Raw genomic sequence first — 27,217 nt, 5'->3', positions numbered from 1 at the left:
ATGTGCTGTCTCAATGGCCTTGTTCGCAATCACATATAATTTCTTTACCAAATAAGTAGGCTAGATTGTGGCATGATTTATTATGCAAAAAGTTTGATTCCAGATTAGTAGTTGGTGCAAGGTAAACCAAAGGATACTACTTAAAAGTGATTCTACATCTGTGAGTTTTTTCATCAGTATGAATTTACCTCAGTACCGAGGTAGTTCATTATATGCTGCATAATTATCTGATTTTTAGGTCGAGCCTGGGCAGCACATGCACTGTTCTGCGAGGAATGCTGTGTTTAGGTAGGAACTTGAAGCTCTGCCCACCCTCCACCTATATTTTTCATTGATTTTTGTCATTGGCGACTGTAAACCATAACTATTGATTGGTCAATAGGCTTAGTAGCCCCGCCTTAGTACTGTCTTGACACATTTTGTAAAATCCCATGGCAACACCCCTTGTTACGTGTGTTGTTACTTCTATAGGCTTTACTTACAGCCTCCGAGCACTATTTTCTGAAATAGCTTTGTCCTGCCTGCTTTTGCAAACAGGACATGCACTCTCCTAACGCTTTTTTACATTTTTTTATAGCACTATACACATTTGTAATGCAATAGGTCACGCATTTGAGAAAGTGTAAGCTATTGGCGTTGTGCCTTTTATTTATCTGTTTTTAAAACAACACATAAATAAAAAGCATTGTCATTTACAATGCCAATAGCTCAAACTCATGTAAATGCGAGACCTATTGCATTGCAAATGCTTGTTTTTATTCCTATAAGTCTGTCTGTTTTCGGACTCTGTGTATATCCCAAAATACATGTCCTGTTTAAAGCAGAGTCCCTAACCTGCCCTGTGTCAATACCCACACCCTGCTCATTTTATGACATAAGTAAAGGGACAGTTTTTGTCTTTAGTATTTTTACTTCAAGTGACTGTAGTTGGGTGAGACCCTTATAATATTTTTTAAACCGAGATTTGTAAAGACTATCACATATAATGTTCTCTGTTATGTTGAAAGTGCGCAGAAATTCCCAGGCCCTGCCAGGTACATTTACATGCAGGGGGAAGGCTTGAGATGGACAGCTTTGTTTCTTGACCTAAAAGGTGTAGAAGAAGGACCTCAGGCTCTGTTTTAAACCAGAAGTGTGTTGGAATTTAAACGGATTGGGATTTATGGATGAAATTGGCTATCATAAATAGATCATTATAGTGATTGCATGGGGAGACCTGAGGATAGATTATGTGCTGCTACAAATATTATTTTATTCTTGTCACAGAAAAACTTATGGTTAAGATGCCCTCGACCATGGCAGAAGCCTCCAAAATAAGGCAGTTCCCATCAGATAGCTGTACGTGGGCCTCACCAGAGACCGGTGGTGGTGCTCATACAGGTGCGAATGGGAAGAAGGAGATGACGTATGGATGGTAGCTGATGCAGTACTGTCCCTGTCTGATGAAAGGCCACATTGAACTAGCATTTAGAGCAAAAAGACTTTAAGGGCTGGCTAAAAATGTACTATGAGCTTTACGCAGGGCTTTAAGTGGTCCGGGTCTGAGCCCTGTCAGTTTTTTAAAGGGGGCCTCGAAACGGGACTCTATCGGGCTCTGTTTTGTGATCTATCACAGGCGGTATGTTTTTTTCCCGACTACAATGACAGCAGGCACATCGATGTGCGCTGCTCACTTCTCACTTGTGGAGAAGTTACGGCATGACATCATGCCAGGTGAGCATTGTAAGGGAAGGGAAATCCTTTAAACAGAGCAATTTTCTCTCTGGATTTTCCTTCTCTTTTTGAAACCCAGGAGAAGCAACGTTGTCGTGGTGTCACCAGGGCTTTAAGTGGAAGCTTTTTCAATATTATATACAACAAGCCATAATTGATTCTTATTTGTCTTATGCAACTAACAACCATTGACACAAAGCCAATAGTCCCGACTTGTTGTAGGTATGATGTTACTTGTTGTATCATATATCTGGGTGCAATAACAAACAGCAAAATACAAATCGGGCGGCACACTATGCTAAACATAGATTTTTAGCTTGTGTTTTTAAGCCACGCCCTTAATTACACTGGCAACGCCCTTTTGAGAGGCCCTCCAGGTTTTTCAACCCACTTAAAGCCCTGGCTTTACGGGACAGGGTTAGAGTTACCGAGAGCACATGGAACCAAATGTACTGCAGCAGAAAGGAGTATGACTGGATGTGTGGAAGGACATACCATGGACTAAGCAAGTGAAAACGTGAAATGTGGCCGCAATGGCACTAAAATGATTTAAATCCCAGGTCGCAAATGGCCGACAGAGCTCTTCTCAATTACTTGAAGAACTAGGTTTCTCTTTGCACAAAATACAATTTCTGTAGCCAATATAACAGCTTTCATTTTCCAGTGAGCAGAGTTCCTTGGAATGCTTCTTCCCTCAGTAACTGCCTTGCCACCACGTTCACCCTCTACTCGCCACTGTAGTGTTCCCCTAGCAAAACGTGCTGAAATATCGCAAAGCAGTATGGTAGTGCTGTGGAAAGCCGTGGAAACAAATAAGTAAAGAAATAGAAGGCCTCGCAGCTACATTGAAATTTTAAGACCGATCTGGGCAGAATAGAGAGCTTTGTGAGAATCCAAAAGTGTTAACGTCAAGAATGATTATTTGAGGATTAACAGGCAGCAATGCCAATGTGCATTGCCAGGAAAGCTCTGGAGACGCTGAGCCCTATGAAAGCTTGGATAAGGAGCCGGAGAAGATCCCTGCTGCTTCCTGAGCGGCTCATTAGCCAGACCTTTGCTTCACAGCCTTAATGGGCGAGTTTCTTTAGATTTAATTGCAGTGCAGGAAGGAGGGAGGACATTTTTAGGTTTCGCCTCGCCGAAAGCTGCGCAGCAGACTCTCGCGCAGAGCGAAATATTATGTCTTACACTGTGTGCTTTAGTTCAGCCTCTCTCTTCCATTGGCTAGCTCATAAATGGAGGCTAGCCATTGGAAGATAGATCTGTCCGTCATTTACCGAGGTGATTGGTGGGCGTTCCGCCGATTCTTTCCCTCTCCGCAACGTCATGAAGACGTGGGCGTGTACTTTTTTTTTTTTTTTTACACCGATGTTTGTGTTCATTGTTCGTCTTGTCCCTGTCCTGCTGGCTGTTTCCTGACCCCCCTCCGCTGTCCGTGTGCCTGCCCGCCCCCCTCCCGCTGTCCGTGAGCCCGTTCACCCGCCCCCCTCCCGCTGTCCGTGTGCCTGCCCGCCCCCCTCCCGCTGTCCGTGTGCCCGTTAACCCGCCCCCCCCCCCGCTGTCCGTGAGCCCGTTCACCAGCCCCCTCCCGCTGTCCGTGAGCCCGTTCACCCGCCCCCCTCCCGCTGTCCGTGAGCCCGTTCACCCGCCCCCCTCCCGCTGTCCGTTCACCCGTTCACCCGCCCCCCTCCCGCTGTCCGTGAGCCCGTTACCCCGCCCCCCCCTCCCGCTGTCCGTGTGATATTTTCTTCTGTCCTCTCTCTGGTCCTTGATCTAGAATCTGACCTCTTACCTGTCTCCTTGGGGCCTGAACCCCTTCACTCTCATCGCTGCCCCCTAAACTCAGTACTGCCATTTTCAATTACTTGCTTGCCCTGTCCTGCGTGTGCGGCTCCCTCACATGTCCAGAACATACTGTTCATTGTCCTCGTTATTGCCCTTCCTCCAACTTTCTTTGCTTGCTGCCCCTTGGTCTTTTTTTGCTGTTTCCTCATCTCCCCACTTCACCCTTCGATATCCTGTCACCACCTGCACACGCTGCTACATGATATAGATTTCGCACCTGGCCTGCCTTTTGATAATTTCTTTGCAGTTTTATATAGTGCAAACTAGACATGACTGTATTAGGGCGCTTTACATGAGCATCGGTTGCACTACAGACGGACACGTTCATTTATAGGCACGGGTAAATTACATGATTTGCCCGGAATCACAGGATGCTTGAGCCCCCCGCCAGTCTCGAACCTGGTCCCCCTGGGTCAAGGTCGGCCGCTCTAGCCGTTAATCCACATCCTCTCCTTGATTCGTTCGCGGCGATCCAGGATCTGCCTAACTGCCTCTACACTTTTCTGAGTTCTCTGATGCTCCCTCATTTGTTCCTACCCGTTCCTCCTGATCGATCTGTGATGCTCTCTGATCTGCCTCTAATAAATATTTCTAAGTTGTCTGAATCTTTGCACGTGCTGCTCCTCGAGCTCACTTTAGAACTTCCGGGTCACTCTGTGCTCCTGCTCTTTTACCTATCTTCATTTCTTCCCCATCTGTTTGTAGTGATGTCTGCCATTTCTACTTATTCTGCATGACTAGTATTTGCTGCTCTTTAGTTTGTCTCTATTTTCTTCTTTATCTGCCTGTGCTGGTCTCTAATTTTGATCTGTCGCTACCTCCCTCAATCACTCTCTACTTCCCCATAACTGTCTCTGCTTCTTCTTGGTCTGTCTCTATGTCCCTCTGATGTGTCTGTATGTCCCTCTTATATGCCAGTGTTGCGCTTTGATCTGTCTTTATTCTCCCCTAATATGTTTCGACTCCCCCCCCCCGCCCCCCTTCTCCCCCTTTTCAATTATTTCCTTAGCTTAAAATTGCTTTGGTGTTATACATAAGACAGCAGGAGTCTGCATATAACTACAGAGCAAAGGAAGATTATTGCAAAAGGTTGGCCGTCCGGCTACCTGTTATTATCTGGCTGACTGGGCCTGTCAGAGTGGACAAAGCACGTGGTTTCTTGCTCTGATTATCACGGGTTGATGTAGTAATTAGAAATTAAGTTGTTTACCTATAACCATATACCCTATTTCTCTCTTATTTTATGTTTTCAGGCCAGCTGTACATTGAGGGGGCAGATTCCCAGAAGGGAAAGTTTCTCCTAAAGTAACTACCGAAGAGAAAAACAAATCTGTGTTTAAATGTCAAGTATTATTATGTGACTTCATCGCCCTAATGTACGAGTGGGTGTAATCAGAGTGGTGTCCATTGAAATAGTGCCAGCAAGCAGGCACTTCAAATGATGGTTGAGTCATAGAGAAGCCCACAATTTGCGTCTGTTTCTTTGCCTTGCATAAGAATCAAACCTTATTAACCTGGTTTAAGTCTGGAGTTTTTCCATGGCAAATCTGGAAATAAATAGTGAATTTTTCTTTTTCGTAAAAGGGGGTCTTTTCCACTGTTTAGGAGGTCCACTTTTGTTACTGGATTCAATGTCCGCTTTCGCTTTCTAACGGAAAGGTGTAAGAAGTTTTCCTGCTCATAAAAAGTAGATTTCCATTCCATGGTATTTTTTTATTAATTTGAACATTTCATAGCTTAAAAAACAGCCATACAACAGTAACTCACAGCTAATATGTACAGTGTCTTAAATACTTCTGGCATTTCTAACCTCCCACCCCTTCCATCACACATCCCAAGAATTGGGCACAAATAAAAATTCACAATACTAGGCCAGTACATCGTCTTTGACTTCAAAAACAGATACCACCCCTCATATAAGACATCCAGATTATAAACATACCAGCCTATATGACCTCTCTCACTGGACATCTCAGTCCAGTCTGTCTCCCAGCCAAATAGTTCAGAAGTGGCCTCCATTGTTTTTCATAGTTCGTCCTTTGATCATTAACCGTGCTTGTGGATCGGCACAGAAGAACACTCCCGAAGCAGGGATTCACCCACTAGCCGCCAGGGATTGGTGGAGTGGCCCTTGGGCAAGCGCTTGTGCTCCCTCTTACCAATTTTTATATTGCAGTCTTTCTGCAGAAAGCCCACTAGACACCAGTTTTCTTTTACATTGTATAGGAATAGAGGAGTGTGGGCAGATTTGGGTAATTACCGATTCACCACCCCATCCCCAGGGGCATGGGAGGCAGAAAGCCCACTGCCAGGGAATGTTTTGTATTTTAAATATAGGTCTGGTGGCTGACCATCATGGGTATTGTCATGTCCCCACCCCAACTAAGAGGTAGGCAGAATGTCAACTGTATGGCTGTAATATAATATTTAATAGAAAAATGTGGTGGGTCTTTCCCATCCGAACACCTCACCCCTATAACCCCAACAGTCTTTGTGCTCCCCTGCAGATGACAAAAGCATCCCATCACAATGGCAAGCGAGAGGACATCTGATTCTTTTGGGTGTTGTTTTTACATATAGGCTAGGGGAGTGTGGGTAACTCCCAAAATCGTCCCACTTGTAATGGTGAATGGCTGTACTTTTTGGGCTTGGGTAGGTTGCCACATGGAAATCTCTTCTACACCCAGACAGTCTGGAAAACTAGACATCTGGGGGATTCCAGGGTTGTGTGCTTCCCATGCATCCACACCATTTCTTTTACCCCAATGCCCTGCAAACCTCAAACATTGACTAAAACACGCACATTTTCCTCACATTTTTGTGAGGAAAGCTCCTGGAATCTGTGGTGAGCCACAGATTTCTTACCACACAGCATTCCCCCAAGTCTCTCGATAAAAATGGAACCTCACTTGTGTGGTTAGGCCATGAGACCTTGACACAAAAGGTCTTAATGTGCTATTTGGAGAGATCAGCAATAGGGGTAGATGCGAGATTTTAGACCATGCTTGCCCACCACCCATGGAAACCTTTCAACCACAGACATTTTTGAACAGTTGACAACCAGGGGATTCCAGGGTGGTGTACCTTGTGTGAATCCCACTAGATTATTTGATGGAAACTTCCGTAATCCTCAAGATTCCACAACATTCTTAACACCCAGCATTGCCCCATTGGTGGCGATTAAAAACGCTGTGCCACTTGTGTGGTTGGTACCAAAGGGGGTGGTGATGGACGGAGCATCTGAACCAATCAAACACTCACACGTAGTCAAAAGATCTGGGTTTGATCCATCACCGTTCTTTAGCCCACTCTGCCACTCCAGTTCAGACATGGCTATATGCAAATCAGTCTGACCCTGTGCCTCATGGGAACAGTCCAGCCCGAACTGCCAAGCCATGCCTTCCCTGGACCGGAAACAAGCTTCCGAGGACCGGTTTCTGGCATTCCAGCCGTCTTCAGCCCGGCTTGCTTGAATCCAGTGGCAAAGTGAGCACTGAAATATGGCCTAAAAAAACCAGATACCTGCTAGACAAGGGGCAATGGCTAAATATTATTAGCGGATGAGGGAAGCCGATGATAACACCCTGGCCCACTTCTGTTGGGAAGAGATAGAAAAACAAGCCAGGCTAAAGAATTCAATTGTTACCATCTTAAAAGAGTCACTTCTGGCCCTTCAACTAGAGGAATCATGGCTCTCAATTCCCACATACTCTGGATTCAAAACAGCAGCGAATAACGTAATTAAACAGGTCTCTTTGCTAATGGACAAAACTACCATTGCCATGAAAAGTCACGCTTGGGGCGTGATACAATCATATCAGTTGCTGAAGCCCCAAGCATACCTATCTGAACACTTTTCACATCATAAAAAGCACTTTTTGACATTACTGCGGCTGGGCTCTTTTCCCACGAAAGACTTAACTCCGAAGTGGATATGCAGCTGGCCGACCAAAGAATGCCGCCTCTGTGGAAAAGGAGAAGAGTCACTGCTACACCTGCTATGTATTTGCCCCTCATTACTAGAAATTAGAAAAACATTGCTCCGGAGTTGCTGAGGAAGGCACAATCAAGGACATGCAATGGGGCAGTCGAGTCCTCCATATTACTCTACCAAGAGAATTCTCGTCGCTTGTACTAGGTTTTGCCAAAGCCGTCACTCTCAATGAAAACGATAAAGCCCTACTGGACCTGCTGCTGACGGCTGGGGTTAAAATCATACTTAACAACTGGAAAAGCACGAACAAAGCCTCCTTTCCTCACTGGTTGAACTGGGTATCGTACTTGAGAGGTGCTGACAATATATCCTTGACCTCCACCCAGTGGAGACCCCCATCGAGGAAAATCTGGTCCTCGCTAGACGCTCATTTTGATGCATACAAACCTCCTTGAATCTTGTCTACAAGGTCCTAAAGCGTGTCATCACACAATATTTCATTCTGATTGTTAGCCAGTCTATGTTTTTGTACATTCTTAACCACAGAGTGATGACTCCAGCTCCCACATGTACTACAGGTTTGGGATACGAAATTGTACATCTTATGTAGCCTCTGCGATAGTGGGGTGGTGCCTATCTCCTTCAAGGTCAGGCTATACATGACACCAGTTATCATCGGAATGTATGTGGACATTTTAAGGGGAATTTTATGTAACGTGATGGACTCATTGTTTTATGGACTCAATTGCATTATTGGTACCAACTTTCTGTATTCCTATTCATGTGACTGTAACTATTCGTACTGAACCGACTATTCCTGTACTGATGATTCTCTTTGCAGCTCCTAATAAAAATCTTTTGAACTCAAAAAAAAAAAGCAAATGAAATAACTAGCGCAGTCCAGAACTGAACGGCCTGCTCAATTTTTAATTAGCCTTGCCATCTTGCATTTTATTGTTTGTAAAAAAAATTCAGAATATTTTATTTCACAATCAGATACTTTTAAAGCTATTGCTCGTCGCATCTTAAGCATACGATTGCCTTACGCCCGAACTTTGAGCATTATCAAACATTCCCCAAGTTGTATTTACAATGTATTATAGTGGTTTGTATACCCTTTTATGATTTTAATGAAATCAAATAAAAGTATTATGACTGACTGAGTGACCCAAGGTGTCTCTAATGTGGCTAAAAAGTTCTTTGCAAAAAGACACACCAATATTTCCCATCTACACTTTCATTGGTGCTCGTTATCTTAGGAGGGGTAATATTCCACAGAAAAATATGTTTGTACACATGGATTCTTTATTTTGGGCACTGTGATACAAAGTGGGAATGCCTTCCTATAGCCATTGCCAACTGTGCGGCAGAAGGCCTCTACCTACGATCCGCTGCCATTGCTTCATAAACAACCACTGTATTTCAGGCCCCAGATGAAGTGTTCCGTATATGCTGGCTATCACTCCTTTGTTTCTTCCATGGGGTTGCCTAATCACTGCTTCTCTATTTTCCTGGGCTCGGACCCAGTGGTGTAATTCACAATAATACATTTGCTATGCCTTTGAAATGAAATGGTAATCTTTTTTAAACTTCTCACAATTTTTTATCTTACCGCCTTAAAACACATCTCAACATTTTGCATCCACCCTTTGTCCAATGTGAAATGTTTCTTTGTATTTCTCGGTGAGAAATCTAAGTTGCACAACAGGGGCAACGAGCGCGTACGCCTGCCATGGTACCACTGGAGTATTTTGGAATTACGGGAGGGGCCACAGACACTCGTGTGGCCCCTTCTGGAATTCTGATAGCGCTGGTGCTGCATGTGTGCAAGCGCCATCTCAAAAGGCCGTTCCCTCATTTGCATGGAGACGTGACCCCATTCAAATAAGCAAATCTCTTTGCCTTCGCGCCCTATTATGCAAAAGCAAAGACACTGTCAAGAGATGCACTGAAAGTGTGCCCCAAAAAAGGTGGCACATTATCAGTGTGCCCTCTGAGAGCAGCTCTTTGACGGATAAAAGGAGGTTCCCTTGACCCACCCCTCCTATATCCTCTTGCAGGCATGTGCAATCACTTACTGCACCCACCTGCAAAAGGATTGCACCCACCTGCAAAAGGATTGCACCCACCTGCAAAAGGATTGCTAATCCCTCTTTAAAGCACAGGTGGTTTGCTGCCAGCACGTTCAAACACGGAGCTGCTTTGAAGCAGCCTCTGCGTATTTAACTTGAATGCACTGCCCCCAGAGCAGCACGAGTTCGCGGCTGCACTGAGAGCAGTACATTCACATAATAGGGCCCACTTTCTCTGTTTGCTCACACCTCTTTGAATGTGTACCGTAATGCAAATAGGAAAAGTACCCCTTATCATAATACTGCCCAAGGGAAGTAGAGTGTGTTGGAAAGGTGGTTATCTTCTGAAACTTTGACACCAAATTTGAGACCTCCAACGTAGGACCAATATTTAAAAAAAAAACTAAAATAGCTCACTCTCGGCCTAGAGGACTTTGGGAGCTACGCCTCATCCCATAGAGCCTAACATATAAGCGCAGACACCTTGTGTATCCAGTGGCCTTCGGTTTCATACAAGGACCAACCAAGAAGGACCCAAACTCATCCGCCTGATAATAAGAGCCCAAATCTGTCAGTTAATGCTCCCACCCCTCTATCTGACTCCTACACTTGTCAAGCCACCCAAAGTTTATGCCCTGCTCAAACAAAAGAGCTAGTCAGTACTCGGGTGTCCTTCAAATGTTTCCGGGGAATTACCACTGGCAACAAAGTAGATTTTGAGAGAGAATGTGCTCCCCATTAAGGAAGGACTGAACAAATATGCATTGTTTTAGGTTTGTGCTAGAGACTTGGCTTGGTGCACGTTCTATGGGTACATTTTTTTAATTACATACATTTGTGTGAGAATGTACCCTCTTGAATTATTAACTCTTGTAACCCATGAGACAAGATATACATTGTAAGTTACATTTAAACCTCAGTCGTAATAAGTTATTAAATTTTCTATGGACATTATGTATCCGCTTTTTAAACTTAGGAATGTGGCAGGCTTGTAGGTGTGTTTGGGAACTTAACCAGTAATTTAATTAACAAGTAAATTACGGTACACTGCTTAGCATCTTGCAAAACCTGTCACATTGATCTGGAGCTCAGGATTATTTTAGCTTTAAGCATAGGATCCCATTAAGTTCATCATCGCTCCCTAACCTTGTTTACTGCACCCATCTGCCTACACTAGTGGTGTGTGGTGGGCTCCATTCCCCTTGGGCAGATGGATTACACACAGTTCCTGACTACTGGCTCTTTTCCTGTTAGCAAGAGCCATATTTACAAACTGTATAAATAGCATAGGGCCTTTTTATGTTACTTGTACCTGTATTATAGGGCATGCTGCTGTATTGTTTTCTACTTTATTGCACAGTATTGAATACATACTGTGTGTCCCTTCGAAAGCCCAACTGGGTTTTCATTACTGAAACCTGGGCCAGAGACTGCTCAGGACCAGATTTAGTGGAGGCCATTCCTTCCGGGTATGTCCTGTCTAGACTCGATATGGAGGGGAAGGTAGAGGGGGGGGGGGGGCGTTTAGAAGTACTTTATAAAGATATCTATTCATGCTTCACCAAGGCCCTCACCTCTTCCTCGGATCTCTATCAGGCCCAATACTTCTCCTTGAAGGTCCTACTCACCGAATGTTTCGTTGGAGTTGTCACCTACCGGCCTCCTAGACCCAGAGCAATGTTCACTCAGGACTTCAGTAATCGAATAGAGCCCTATCTAGCTAGATCTAATGCAACGCTTTTGGGTGACTTTAATTTCCATCTGGATTAAACGCTGTGTACTGAAACGCAGGTTTTCTTGGAAACTATGGACTCCTGTGGTTTCCCTCAGCTGGTGAGGAGCCCCACGCATTTGGCAGGACACATCTTGGACAGGCTCTTCACTAATGACCCTAGGATAGAGGTGATGGGTCCTATTCCACTCTCCTGGTCTGATCATTTTCCATCCCATTCCTTATGGAAATGCCAGTATCTCACCTAGACCCTAATTTTAAGAACAGGGTGAAGTTGAAGAGAAACTTTAGCCGGATTAATAAGGAGGATCTTCTTAACAAACTCAGCAATTATTGCTGCCTCCCTCACTCGGATGTCAACTCTATCTGACGACTTCTCCAACTGGCTTTCGGCAGCCTTGGACTCTCTTGCCCCTCTCAAGGAGCACTATGTGGCCAGAAAACGCCTTCGGCCCCATGGTTCTCTGAAAGGCTGAGAAAGCTCAGACAGGTCTGCCGACATCAAGAAAGAAAGTGACGCAGTGATCCTACCACAGTCGAAAGGGATCTGCACAAACTTAGACTAAAGGATTATAAGCAGGCCATTAACGAGGAAAAGGTCACTTATTATTCCAAGATGACGGAATCCATTAAATCCCCAAGGGAACTTTTCACTATGATCAATTCCCTCCCAGCTCCCACGGCCACTGTTATCACCAAGGTTTCTCAGGATCTCTGTGATAAAATGGCATGCTTCTTCTATGCCAAAATCAAGGACATATACTCCTCTCTGGAGATGTCCAACACAGGAGAATTCAAGTCAGACCTTCTATTGGATCCTCTGGTAATACCTCTGAAGGATTGCCGCCTGCGCTCCTTCCCTCTTATACTCCAATTTGACACTGAGCTGGCGTTAGTTGGCATTAGATCTGGCTCCCCCTTGAGTCTTGTCCCCTTAAGATCCTGAAACTAGGAAAGGAGGCCATTGCCCCTCCTTTGACCTGCATCCTTAATACTGTCATTACCTCTGGCCAATTTCCCACCGCATGGAAAATTGCAGTGGTTAAACCTCTTTTAAAGAAGCCCTCTCTGGACCACTGCGGAGTTAAAGAACTATCGGCCTATTTCCCTGTTGCCCAGCCAAAATCCTGGAAAAACACTTTAACCTCCACCTCAGTACTTATTTGGAGGAATAGCAACTGCTTGATGGCTCACAGCATGGGTTCAGAAGTGAACACAGTGCTGAGACTGGGTTAGCCGTTGTTTTTAACAACATTCGACAACAGGTTGACGCTGGTCATACCACCTTACTGATCCTTCTGGACCTGACGGCAGCCTTTGATATGAATTCCCCCCCCCCCCCTTAGATTGGTTGGGAGACTCCGGGAAATGGGGCTTGAGGGCTCTGCCCTCAATCTGCTTACATATTTCCTCCTGAACCGCTCACAAAGAGTCAAGATGGGCCAATTTTCGCTGACTGCAGCTAACCTGTGGAACTTCCTTCCTCCCTCAATTTCGACTCTGGAAATACACTCCTCGTTCCGTAAGACCTTGAAGACCTAGCTCTTTACCTGTCCGAATCTGTTAGCCCGGTTAACTATGGTCATCTCTGATCTTGATCCCTTTCTGCAGCGCCTTGATGCCCCTGGACTAAGTTTGCGCTTTACAAAGCTTATATTCATTCATTCATATACGTCTGCAAGTCTTAGATTATCATGAACTAAACTTTTTAAACCAAATAAATATTCACTCCAACAATCAAATAGTCCTCTCATGAGTTGCTAATTTAATACCAGTATAGAGCTGACGGATAATCTACCATGTGTTTTTATTGCCATGACATTTTACTTTTCGTACTAACTGCTTGCCATATGGTGCAGGACACCCATTTTTCAAAAGCAGAGTATTTAATCTTTTATTAGTTGTAGGAGAATTAGCGAGATTCATGTTGAGATGTTTTGCATTCCTGAAGCTATGTTGGAAGGAGATGCAGTATCCAGACTGGTTTGGTTGTGAAAACTGATCTGTTCAGTTGGTATGCATTGTGTTTTTTCTTGTGGTGCTGTGAAGTTTGGTGGTGTATGTCTTTATGCCAAATAAGGTTTACATCACATTTTATATTGATTCTCATTGAAAGCTAATGGAAGTCCTTCAGTTTAGATTTTAATAGATTAAAGCATAATTTTGGGCCACTACCTAGGTTGCAGGGTTTTGTAATACTGTAGCTGATGTCATGAGTAGCTTTGAGTACAAGGACAACTTTTGATGCTAGTTGTGACTGTGGTCAAAGGGGTGTGATAATCTGTAAGGTTTTCATCATTAGGGGAATAGTCAAAAAGATATAGTCTGTTTTCTTTCTTCATGGGGTAGTGGTGGCTTGGAATGATAGGAGAGCATCACAGATGAGAATAATTATGAGGCAAAGGTTCTCATCTGAGGATTAGTGTTTTTTTTATCATTGAGCTTCAGGCAATTACTGCCCATCCCATTTCCTTGCCTCATAGACATCGCGTGTGCGTGCGTGTGTGTGTGTGTGTGTGTGAGATATCTAAGTATTGAGAACTGTCATCTGTTGATAGAATTGCAGATTTACATCATAATGGTTATTGCAGCTATGGTGGGGTTTGACGTGGGCATTGAAGACTGTGAGAAATCTTTTGAACTATTGTCACACAATGATGTGGCCTAACAGCTAGGGTAATCGATCTCAAAGCTGGGGAACCGGGTTTGCGTCTCGGCAGGAACGCTCAACATCCTAACAATTTAGGCCGATATCCGGTGGAGCTACCTTGATAGCTATGTACGAGATGGGCTGTGGACTTCACCCCGACCGTCACCTACCCAGCCAGACTTCTCTTCGTCTCTCCGCCTTATCTACCGCTTTCCCTTTTACCTTACCCTTCTACGCTCCTTTTCCTGGTCTTCCATGCTCTCCAACAACAGGTGTAATTTTTAACTTCATAACAATGTGGAACCTCATTTAAAGCGCTCTGATACCTCCGGGTCTAGCCAGCGCTATATAAAACACAAATAAATAAAATAAATAAATGTAAAATAATCCTGTGATTCTGGGCAAATCACTTAATCTCCCCCCTGCCTACAAACATGAATTTGTCCGTCTGTAACGCAACTGGTGCTCATGTAAAGCACTCTGATACCTTCCGGTCTAGCACGCACTATAAAACAGCTCTTCACCCCCCCTCCCCTCCCCCCCCACCACACCCCCGCAAAAAAATATTGATAGTTCGGTTCTGATTATTTGGCCAAATCAGACTGACATACCTCTGTTTGGGAATAGTATCTAATGGCTTTTATAAGCATGTACAAGAAATTCTTTTGAGTACTAGAAAAAGGTTATCTCCTTCCACCAAGCTCGGGTCCTGCGATGAGACAACGCCGGACAGAGCGGGGCCTCCTTTTTCCTGAGCTGGGTTCCAGGAGAGGTGAGGTACACTCCCTGTACTATTCAGATGTAAGAGACACCGTTTGGTACAGAGGAACACGATTTTGGACTATTTATGTATATCCTTTACAGATTGTCGTTACGTTCACTTTATGTATGCAGTAGCTAATGCTTAGAACTCTGGCCCTGAAGAAAGCAATGGGATCTTGTCCCTACCGGCTGAAACATGTTGGCCTTGTAAATGCAGTTATATGTTTAGACTGCTTCCTCTGCATTGTTCTCGTTTGTTTGAGGGAAAGGACAAATTACATTAGAGTTTTTCGCCTATTGATCCTTTTACCCCTTGTTTTTAACTCACACATCTTTTGATTTTTGCACTGCACTCGATCCCATCTTTATCATTTGTTCATGGGTACCTTAGCGATTGATGGTGCGACCCAATTGAGTAAGGGCGATGGATGGGTCTCATTGATCAAGAGACATACCACCCCATTTTTGGATGACCAAATGAGAACACTTGATCTACATACCTATTTGATGGGAATCCAACACATCTCTGTACGGGTCTTACCAACAATCTCAGTAGGTCCTTCGACAGGTTTGTCCTGGCACACATTCTGATATAGAGACTTATGTAGCTCTAATAGCGCCTAACTCACTTATGTAGGAGTTTTGCAGCAGCTCGGAGTACTTGAAGCTCCGTTATAGACCCCCGGTTCTTTTGTTGTTAGTATCTCCTTTCCATGTCTGGCACAAAACCCGATTATTTATATATATATATATATATATATATATATATATATATATATATATATAATCCAATATATCCAAGCAGTCGAAATACACTCTGAAGTCATTGTTATCAATACAGCAGTTTCAGCACTTCCACTATGCTGTATAAAGACTAGACCTTTCAATGCCAGCTTGTGCAGTAACAATACAATAACATTCCTTACATTTTGGAAACATCATGAACTAATTGGAGTTGCTTGGAGATGATGCAAATCCACTTATGGTCAGTAGGACCTGTGAGGAGCACAAACCTTACGGAATCTTGGCACATGAAATCCAAGGCTCTTTCACCGCATCTCTTCAGCTCTACCGAATGATCTGAAGCTTCATCAACCTGGCTGTACCAAATCATAACTCTCTAGCCCATTCTACCTGCACTTTACACACCTCTTCAGTTCTGTGGGCCAATCTCGACCACTAAATTACGAGGCATCTAGCAGGAAACTGGTTGTCTACTAAAGTATCTTCTTGCGCCGCATTCAGCCCTCCACCTCACAAGGGCACATATCTAGGAACACCCACCCTGCCTGTGGACAGTATCCAAGCCACAAGCTACTTGTCACATCAGTTAATGCCATGCCTATTGCTTTAGCCGAACATTTCTTGCCTATCCAAGCCGGTCTCATTATTATCAATTAGCTCATCTTCAGCCCAGTATATATAATGTTTATAATATATTTTTCCAGGATGTCTAGGTCAGCCTTCAAGAACTGCTGCTCAAAAATACAGTATGGGGAATTCAGCATAAAGTGTCACACTTCCAGAGTTGTATGTCCCAATGCATGGAACCTCTCTCCTGGGAGGATACATTTAAAACTCAAATGAATAGGGCAGATACTACAATCCAGTAAGATAATAAGCCTAGAAGACTAATCAAATAGCTAGTGACAAAGGTTGAAAACAATGGGGAATCTGAACCCCAAGGGATGAGCACTATGGCTCCCCCGGTTGTGACATTATTTCCTAAAGCCTCTACAGTTCCCAGGGTGTGCTGTGAATAGAGCCACATTTAAAGTTTAGATTCCAGCCTTCCTCTCTAGGTTTGACTTTTAGCCTGGTGTGGGGTTACTCCACCTCCAAATGTGAATCTTACTCCCTCACGTCCCTTCTTTAAACATATTTATGGTTGCCCCTCCCCTATGTTCTCTGAATGAGCCTTTTTACTTCATCTTTAGCTGTCTCCTACCTCTTCCCTGCTTATACACAGCATTGTTGTGCCTGGCTGCTCACTCATCTTCCTCCAGTGGTCACCACTCAAAGTGTCCCTTTGTTATTTCTGTGGCACAACTTTGCACTTTGTTTGCGGTCTTCTGTCTCCTGTTCCAGAAGTAAAAAAGGTACTCACATTGTTATGACTGAAGTGTGTTTCACTACGCTGGCTTTTCCAGTTAATACTTACTAAAGTTTGGTATCAACTTGGGATGGAACATGGTATCTAGGGTTGAAATTGTAGATTTTAATGTTATTTGTTTTGCCTTGCACGTTTCATCATACACCATTTGCTAGGGTAACATAATGTGTTTTCTTCAAAAACAATAGCATGGTATCTCTAAACTCTGCACATGACTGAGTTTGTTATTTCGCAGAGAAAATTGGTGTATATGCTTTGAATTCTTAAGTATCCCTTTGATCATTAGGTATGTCGTCATCATGCCGGAAAGGATCAGAATGAGAATGAAAACTGTGACCGAGAAGGTCTTTAATGTAAAAGTTAATAGACTCTTTGTAATTTGGCAATACAACATGTGGGAACAGGCAGTAATGATAGTTATGGCCCCAAGACAATGGCCTTACTTAAAGTGACCAGTCTTGCTACTGGGTCAAGGATACCCAGGAGTATATAAAAAAGTGATGGTTGGAAAGCTTGAGTTATTCTCAGCCACTGGTAATTGCTCAGAGCCACATCCAGTCTATTGTTGTTATGCACACTGTGCCTCCTTAATTTGGACCAGGCCATATACAAATCAGTCCGGACCCAGCTCCAATGGGAACAGTCCAGCCTGAACTGTCAAGCCAGGCCCTCCTTGATCTGCAACACACGCATACCAGGGCTGGTTTCGCTCTCATTAGAGCTCATCTTCCAGGATTAGCTTGGTTTCAGTGGCACTGTGCAGGGCCGGCTTTAGCGCTGTTGGCGCCCAGTGCGACAATGTTTGATGGTACCCCCCCACTGACCACCTCTTCCACTGATTCCCTCACTGCCATCATTTAACAGTGCCCCTCAAGTCACCATAACCACGCTCTCTCAGATGCATTTCGTTTTATTCGCAATTCATAATTGTGTAGGGTGTCACAGAACTTTACATCATACACCTATTGTACAGAGACAATCATACATGTGCAAATCAGTGTATAGCTTTATTGAGTCCATCCAGCACTCTAATTTTTTGTTTTTTCTTCTTCTTAATTAACCCGTTCGTTGTTGTGCAACATTCACCTAGTGTTTAGTCTGAAAACACTTTACGAAATTTGGAAAAATTGGGAGTCAGCGGGCCATCCCGTTGTCTAAGTGGTAATGTAATGCACACTTTCACTGGGAACCCACTTGGTTCTCTTCTGGTAAATTCGTAAACAATAATAGTCCATTCACTGGTTAATCTCGTTTCAAAACTTTCATGTTTATTGATGACCCTTCTTCCGGGGTCTCGGTGCAGGCAGGTCACTGCTGCAGAAGTGACCTGCCTGCACCGAGACCCCGGAAGAAGGGTCACCATAGACCCGAAATGCATTGGGTAAATGGGAAATGTTAACATGAAATGTCATGGATACAAAAGGATTCGCAGTAATTAAAAGATGAAATGAAATCAATAAACATGAAAGTTTTGAAACGAGATTAACCAGTGAATGGACTATTATTGTTTACGAATTTACCAGAAGAGAACCAAGTGGGTTCCCAGTGAAAGTGTGCATTACATTACCACTTAGACAACGGGATGGCCCGCTGACTCCCAATTTTTCCAAATCAGTGTATAGGAAATGTTATAAAGGCAGAGGACTACAAGGTGTAGGAGTCACGTCATCCATACTGATAGCCAGTATAGTCTGAGTCCTTGGTCTGGAAAAGCACAATTTCAGAATTTAAAATGTAACACCATTGTTAGGGGTTCTCTTTAATATTAAGAATTGACTTCTCCCCAAATGAACCCTTTTTGAAAGATTAGGATAATTACCCCTTGCCTGCTTATGACGGAACCACGCCGTCATGAGCCAAGGGCGGCCTGTGCTTATGACTGCGTGATTTCGTCATGCTGCGGCCGCTCCGCCCACGTGGTATTAATTCCCCGTCTGTGCAGGCGAATTATGAGTGGGCGGAGCCGTGACGGAACCACACCGTCATGAGCACACGCCGCCCGTGGCGGTCAACCCCCACCCCCTCCAGTGCCGTGGCGGAATTCGCACCGCGGCCAAGGGGTTAAAGACTGGGGGGAAATCATGACCACTCTAATCTATACCTTGCAGTTTGCATGCAGCACTTTGATGACCATTAGTTGCTCACTGTTCTATATTAGGATTTTAATATATAAACTGCATGTAACAAAAGGATCTCTCTGACAAAAGCAGTAACCCACTGACCTATTTACATCATATGCACTTTGTGATCTGCATGGTACACGTTCTTTGCAGCAGGCATATAAACGTTCTGCGCTCCCTTACCATGAGTCAAAACTTCCACTAGAGAAAACTCCCATCTCTCTCTCTCGCTCGCTCAGACGTGGGTCCTGTGCACACTTTCATTGGACCCGGGCTAAATACTTTAGTGGGTTGGGGAATATTAATGCGTCCCTATGTGGAACTGCACTTTTTAGCTGCTTTGCTTAAGCCACCAGTAAAGGGTGCTCATCAACATCCACCCTTCTACCTACTCTTCCTTCAGCTTCTGTATATATGTCAGTAGGGAGCCCCTATGGCATATGTGTAAGTAGTTTGACTCTGCTCAGCAGACGACAGAGAGACTAGATAGATTAGAGTGTCTTACTGCTACCAATGTTCCCTAGCACCTTAAGCTCATGCAGACCCTCCAGAAACCTAACTACCCAAAGGCCTGGGGCTGCTAGCCTGGTTGCTCTTGCCATGCATAATTGTGCCCCACTTGTCCCAAGCCAAGAAAAGAATGACTGTGGATTACTAAACAAGAGCTTCAAGGCCAGGCGGGACTAACTAAAAGGAGATGGTGAAGTGAGAGCTCTGCTGGGGACAGGAAATGTTTCCCTGCTGTTGAGGTCGGGGGAGGGTTTCTTCCCCAGCACGGAAAGCAACTTTATTAATTTAATGTAATTTGTCCTAAGGCGGGAGATTGTGGATGCACAACCTCAAGTGTGGTAAAGGTGTTGTGTTTGTTATGTAATGGATACATTAAATAATTTTAATGTAGGTAGAGACTGCCCCAAAAATGTTTGAAAAGACCTGGTGGGGCTGGACACATCATAACTGATTTGACCGAAATGAGGAGGAACGTTGTGAGAGACAATCAGCATCGCTAAACTGAGCCAGTAACTGAACATTCACACAACCGTGCCTAAATGGATACACCTGTGCAGGATTGTTGTCGCTTCAGTTGCATTGCACCTACGAATGACCATAAAACATGCACAGATCATTATTTCTCCATCTCTACCACTAAATTGCTTTTGCACAAGTTGTTGTTTGTCAAAGAATAATTAAAAAAGAAAAAAAGAATGAAAAGAATGGGGAGATTAACTTTTCAAGGAATTAATGTTTGATGAGAGTTTATGATGACTGATATTTTTTGTGATTTTGTTTTTATATATTTTTTTATTATACATTGAACAGCATCAGTAGAATCAACTGTAGAACAGTAGAAGCCGCATTTAATATTTACAGAATCCATGATGCAAAATGAGTGATTGCCTAATGTTGATCAATTGTTCCTTCAGATTGCAGTTTGGCTCAGCTAGTCGTTGCTGTAACAAATAATTGCTAAACGTTTTGCTGATCTTTGGCACCGTGTTTGGCTGTACTGCATAGTTTTGGCATCTCAAGAAGAACCCATTGAAGATGCTGCTATTGTTTCTTGGGATTCAAGACCTGCTTCTGTAGCATAGTTTGGTTACATCCAAGAGAGATTGGCATTATTTGTGCTCAACATATTTTTTCCAGTGAGTTTCTTGACCTGCAACATTTGCAGATTTGCTTTTGTAATTAAATAATTTAAATAGAAACATGGGTGATTATGAGGATCCTTTTAAAGAGAGAACATCAGTGAGTTGACTGGCCTTGATGGTCCTATATGTTGTTTTTCAATCAAGCATTATAATATTGCTCTTGGAGTATTTATTTTAGTATGAGTTTCAAGTTTCATCAAAGTAAACTCACTTAACTTTAGGCTTCGGTTGTTGGGAATATCCATTGTTTCTATAAAAATTCCTAGTTTAATATGTGCATAAACTGAAATCCTTAAAAATGTGGGCTTTGAAAGGAGATTGAGACCGGTCTGTAACAGTTCATCTTACATCAGTGAACAGCCTTGTGACCACTGAGGTCCTTTTGTGTCTGCAATTGCTTACGATATCCGAAGAAAATACTGCAAGAAGAAAAGGACTAGGAGCTTATTCAGGTCCAGCATACATGCTCCTTTATATGAATCGATATACAACGAGTATGCAGTTCCTAAAAAGAGTCAAAATTGGAGAACCTGTGGGTGTCATACCCATGTCAAAGGCCAGAGGAATATGAATATTTTGCAGCAAGAGCCCTCACCCACCCAATTGGGTGGCATGCTTCATGGTATTAGCTGTGATGAGCCTAAAGGGAGGGTGCTAAAAGTGTAAATTGGAAAGGGAAGTGAGACTGGATAAAAATGACCAAGTGCCAATTAAAAATGTTTTACTTGAGGTGATGGATCCCGTCATGTCTAAAAACAACAGGAAACAGTGAAGGGAATAATGTTCCTTTGTATCTCAAGTGGTATTTTTAAAGGAGGGTCTTTTAAAGCCACACTTTTAGCTCCCTCCCTCTAGGCTTGTCACAGCTAACAAAATCTAAAAAAGGTCTCCGACAAAAAGCCCCCTAGAGGGGCCAGTTGGACATTACAGTGCCGGCCCAACGAGAAGCTGCACAGTGATGAAGCATGCCTCCCATCTGGGTGGGTGAGGGCTCTTGCTTCTGAATATTTATATTCCTCTGGCCTTTATTGACAGGGGTATGATACCTATGGGATCTCCCATTTTGACTTTTCTTAGGAACTGCATACTCATTTGTTACTAAGAATCCAAGAAAACTGGGTTTTTCTTGTCGTTTTTTCAGCAACACAGCAATACGTCCACAGACCGGATTACTCAGGTGCAAATGAAGCATCCTTAGAACAATACACAGATACACCACTAGAACTTAGAAAGTGATGCAAAAATAAACACAGCACATGCACAGAAGCCACAGTGATGAGAGAATGAACTGCTGCATGCATAGATTGGACAATAAGGATGCTAGACACCACCCCCCTCATTTAACAAAGCTAAGTGGAAAAACAACCAGGAACAGAAAATACAACATAAGATACACAATTTAAACAATAGCGGCACATACAACCTTCTAGGAGATTCTGAATCAACTTGCACATTTGACTCTTGAAGCCACTGTACCTTCACTATTACCTGCCAATTCTGAACGATTTCCACACACGCTATTTTGATCACCGCTTTGGGCATGGTTGTTTAATCTTAGAAGAAAATCTCCTTCCGTGTCCTTCTCACAAGGATTGTACCCAGGATTGTACCCTTCGGGACACTTGGCTACTCTCCTGACATTCCAAACTTTACCATCTTGGGTGACACTATTAGTGAAGCTTTCAGAATTTTGATGGCTTTTACAAATCTGGCTGCTCCCTTACTGATTAGCCCTGACCTTAAGATTCTTACCCCGTCCCCTACTTTGAACTTGTGTTGTTTTGCCTTCCATTTACCATCATACCAAATTTTAGCTTTATTTTGTTTTCTCCTCGCCTGCATTGTAGTTTCTTTACCACCACCACCATCTTCTCTTTCTCTTCTGCACCTTTCCTTGAACCACCAAGGACACAAACTAAATGCCGTATCCTTTCCTTTTAACAATTTAAAAGGACTAATTTCAGTAACTGTGTGCGGGGTGATATAATCACAACCTTCCTCTAAGGGAGTTCTTCCAATCACCACCATGCTTAAATGCTTCTACTACATACCCTTTCAACACTCGGTTGAACCTCTCAACTTGACCGTTTTCATGAGGTTCGTACACTAAAGCCATCACGTGTTTTACGCACCAATGCCTAAGAAAGGCTTCCATTTCAGCTGACGGGAGCTGTACTCCATTGTCGGTGAGCCCCTCACGTGTAAACACTTCTATGAAGAATTCTTATTACATCGCCAGTGGTGGCTGGAGAGACAAATTTCACCTCTGACCATTTAGAATGATAGCCAACTATCTTCCAGCCGCTAAACACTTTTTAAGGAAAGGGGGTATTCACTTTTACCATCTTTTCACTAGAAGGCATACATCACATTCCCTGACTGCATGGTCAATAATTCTATCCATACCCAGCCACCAAAAATAATTCCGTATTAGACGTTTCATGGCAGACATTCCGGGGTGACTTTCATGTGCTAGTTTAAGGATCAATTCCTGTATTCCTTTAGGAGGAACACGCTTACTTCCTTTAAACATCAAGTTCCCTTCCATCTTCAGTACATCTGCTACATTGAGCATAGGTAGTAATTCAGAATTAATATCCCTCTTTCTTGGCCACTCTTCTAGTACATATTTTCTTGAAGTTTGCCAAAGGTCATCCAGAACCACAGGCGTAAGGATGTCAAAGAATGGACTGTAGCGGAGGATGACCATGCAGAAGAGGAATTAGCTTTATGGAGAGAGGCCATAGAGGACTTTGAAGCAACAATAGCAACAGTGCAGGATACAGGGAATTCAGGCTCTGTTGCGGCGGGAGGGGATTCGCCTACGAAAAGTCTTGAACCTAATGTTGAAGGAACTTCCCCTTTGGACCGCATGTAGTACATATATTGAAGGCCTTTAAAAAATGGGAATGTACCTTTGGACACTACACTGGGAGAGGGTGGAATGGCTATAAAGTTTATTTCATGTTTGTAACCGTTATACGATATAGCACTGTTTATGCCAACAAATGTGAAATTAAAAATAAACAAACTATTTTTAAAAAAGTGACAATATGGTTTAGAGGAAGTGATAGAAATATGTCACGTTAAAGCATTTAATCTACTTGAAAGATGCATGAGGTAGCATCCGAGAAGGATTTTCAATCTGGATTTGGGTCTGATGGCTTCATTGTGACTTCATGGTGTAGCTGACATTGACATTGATCCCATTAAATGGAGGACACATCTCAGGGCAGGGATTTGGTCAGTTGAATAGGTTCAGTGGACCTAATTTATGAAAATCAAATTTACTGCTTCCTAATTTATGGCTCAAACCGAATTGGAAAAAGGCTATAGATGATTTACAAAGATTTACTTTTTGTAACTAGCGATCTGTTATTTGGTCTTTTAAAAAACTGAATTGGTAAATGCAATTTAGTATAAATAGCAAATTGCGAATGTGACATCTGAAGGTAATGAGGATCACACCCAGTTCCGGAAGTGTATTTCTTGGGAGCAGCAGAGCACAGTCTTTCTTTGTCTTCCAGCAAGAACTTTTATTATTGAAAATCCCAGCAGCCACGGGAGGAGGTACTGAGGAAGCGAAGAAGAAAATTTGATAATGCAGAGCTGTAGATTGTGGTGGATGAGTGTGTGGGGGAGCATGACATGCTCTTTGAGGCTTCCCAGTCTATTCCAGAATCCACCAGGAAACCAATATGGAACAGGATTCACAACAGAACTCATGCTGTTGTAGTGACAAAATGGTTGGTGGAAGAAATAGGCAAGAGGTGGTATGTACTCCTCTTCTGTATGAAGGAGAATGTGGCAAACCAAAAGAAGAATGTGTCAGGGAAGAGTAAGAAACCACCACCCACCCTAGTGGAGGATATGATATCAACTTTACGGCCAGAAGCCGAGTATCAGCTATTGATACCTCTGTCCCTGCATCAGATACTCAAGGTTAGTTATTTAATATTGTAGATCTTAAATTTATACTAATCTTTAAAACATATACTTAAACTTTAATAAATAGAGAAAAGAAATAATTGTGCATGTTATTTTAGATTTATTAACTGAACAACATTAGACTGATTAAATGAACCTAACATACTGTTTTTGGGAAAATACATGCCCGCTTTTCATAGTGTTTGATACAATGAATTAACAGTATTGTAGTTAAATCCAGCTTAAAAAAAAATTCCCGTAACCAATATGCATTATTGTTTCTAGAATTCTTACATCCCAAAAAAATAAATGTTGATGTGTAAAATCTCTGTAAAGAAAAATAAAAACAATTTGAGTAAAGATTCTTTAAAAATTTAATTACATTGCTATTAAATGCTTTTATTTTTTCAGATTCGATACAGATCAACCTTTAAACAATAACCAACCTGAAACTCTGACTGTGGATGAAACGTCACATGCCACTGAGGCTGAACAGCTAGAAACTGTAATTAACATTCTCACTGAAACAGGCAGTCACTTCAATGCAGCGACTGCAATGGAACACTTTACCACTCATGCCACTTCAGCTGACAATGAAGAGCAAAAATATGCCATCAGTACCTGTAGTGCACAGAGTAAGAACGCCCATAAGACAGACTGTGAGGTCTAGAAGGGAAGAGGTCTGTGAGACATCACCTACTCCTGTGCCATTTTATATGCTGGATCAATCCATGCTGATAATGCAATATAAGCAGCACAGAGCAACATCTGAATTTAGTAGATGGGTAAGAAGATTAGAGAGAGCCTCCCTTACCTCCCTCACTATGAATCACCTGATCAACGCCGTCGCCTCCACCTGCTTCAACTCCCTCCCCAAGACGTTCAAGTGGTTCCCCCCCGAAGCCAGAAAGTCCTTCACTCACCCACTCATAACCAGCAGACTGGACTACAGAAACGCCCTCTACGCTGGAATCAACAAATCACTGCTACACAAACTCCAGATCATCCAGAGCTCCGCGGCCAGACCCTTCCTCGGCAACCTACGACGTGAGCGCATGACCCAACGCCTGCAAGTCCTCCATTGGCTCCCCGTCGAGAAGATAGTGACCTTCAAGCTACTTACCCAAGCCTACAAATCACTACACAACATGAGACCCAAACCTTTGAGCTTTCTGTTGAAAGGTTGGCTGCAGTGACTTCAACAAAGTGTAGGCGAGCCGCTAACTTTGAGATTGAGTCAGTACCCCTCACTGGTGATGTTGCAAAGATCCTTGGACAAATAACCAACACCCTTGAAGAAATTGCAACTGCTAATATTGGAAGTAGGTCAAAAATGTCTATGGGTGGAGCTGAGGAGGGCTCAAGTGTAAGCAGAATGTCTATGGGTGGGCATGCTACATCTATGAACACTAAAAGCCACAATTCTTAAGGACAAGAAAGGTACAACCATTTTTCCCTACAGAGACCAAGTAGTGGACGTCAAAGGCATAAATAGTCACATAAACTTTGGCAAGACTTGTATTGTGCAAAAAATAAGCGCTTTGAGTTATTTAAAAAAAATGTAAATCAATATTTTTGTTTGCAAAGAAAAATTGGCTATTTTGTTCACTTTCTGCATAATTTGTGAATAAACAGAATGTTTGTTACTATACATCCCATTTGGTGTTATGTTTTTATTTACATTTGTAAAAGCTGTTTTCTTTACTTAAAAATAGTTATCCGTCAGACCATCCTGATGTGCATGTCCTTCTGCTGCACTTGCTGCATCGGTCCTGGAGGTAGCAACCAAAGGAGAAATTCTACCTTTTCCTCTATAGAATCATCACTTACTGACTCATGGGTAGACTCCCACACATAGCGAAGTTGTCTAGCATTGCACATGTGCAATAGTCTTACAGCGCAATGTAGGGCCATGCTCCGGAACCCCCCCCCCCCCACACACACACACTTTTATGCAGATATTGAACTGTGCCTTCAAGTAGGCCAAAGGTTCTTACTCCAGAGCGCCATGTTTGTCCAAGGGCAGCATTATATCTCCTTTTTCTAGTGGTTCTAGGTTGTACATTTGAGGTCATTAACCAAGATTTTAAGGCTTATGCGAGGTCACCTAAAAAAGAGGACAACTGTTTTAGTGTTTCTAATGTTCTAAATGTTTACAATTAGGTAGTTGTGTTAATCATAATTACCTATTAGCCAGCCATCTCCAAACTCTTTTCTGGATAGCTACTGGTAACGTATTTGCATTGGAAAAGATATCTTATAACAAGAAAAAAACGCACAGTTTTGAAGAGCTCTGGATAGCATTTTTCTATTTTTATGAGGTTGACTGATGTTTAATGGGATTTGGGGCACTGGGATAGGAACCTCATGGTTATGTGTATTTTGATTGTATAGTTTTTTCCTATGTGTTTGTGTGTATGTCATCATATTTTACATTATTTTAACTGTTAATTCTTTTTATCTACTATCAAAGATTGTAATTATTATGCCTGTTGAATTTTTTAAAGTAAAATGAGGAAGAAATGCTCTACTTAAAAAAGAAATGTTCTACTTGAAAAAGAAATGTTGTACTTTTCTTGCTGTTCTGTAGATTTTTGGGAAGTGTTTGGATTCTTTCTAGTGTTTTGTATGGAGTCCAAACAAAGACCTGTTTACTACATTAGGTTTAATTGACTATTAATATAATGATTTAAATCT

General features: G+C 42.8%; 1 protein-coding gene across 1 annotated transcript in view; it reads left to right on the top strand.

The window, feature by feature from the left end:
* LPGAT1 (lysophosphatidylglycerol acyltransferase 1) overlaps positions 1-27,217 on the top strand; it is a 492,793-nt gene that overhangs the window by 417,519 nt on the left and 48,057 nt on the right. The window lies entirely within an intron of this gene.

Source organism: Lissotriton helveticus, chromosome 6, assembly GCF_964261635.1.
Source record: "Lissotriton helveticus chromosome 6, aLisHel1.1, whole genome shotgun sequence".
Lineage (NCBI taxonomy): Eukaryota > Metazoa > Chordata > Amphibia > Caudata > Salamandridae > Lissotriton > Lissotriton helveticus.
The sequence above is the reverse complement of the archived record's forward strand: the minus strand, read 5'-3'. Positions and strand labels throughout refer to the sequence as shown.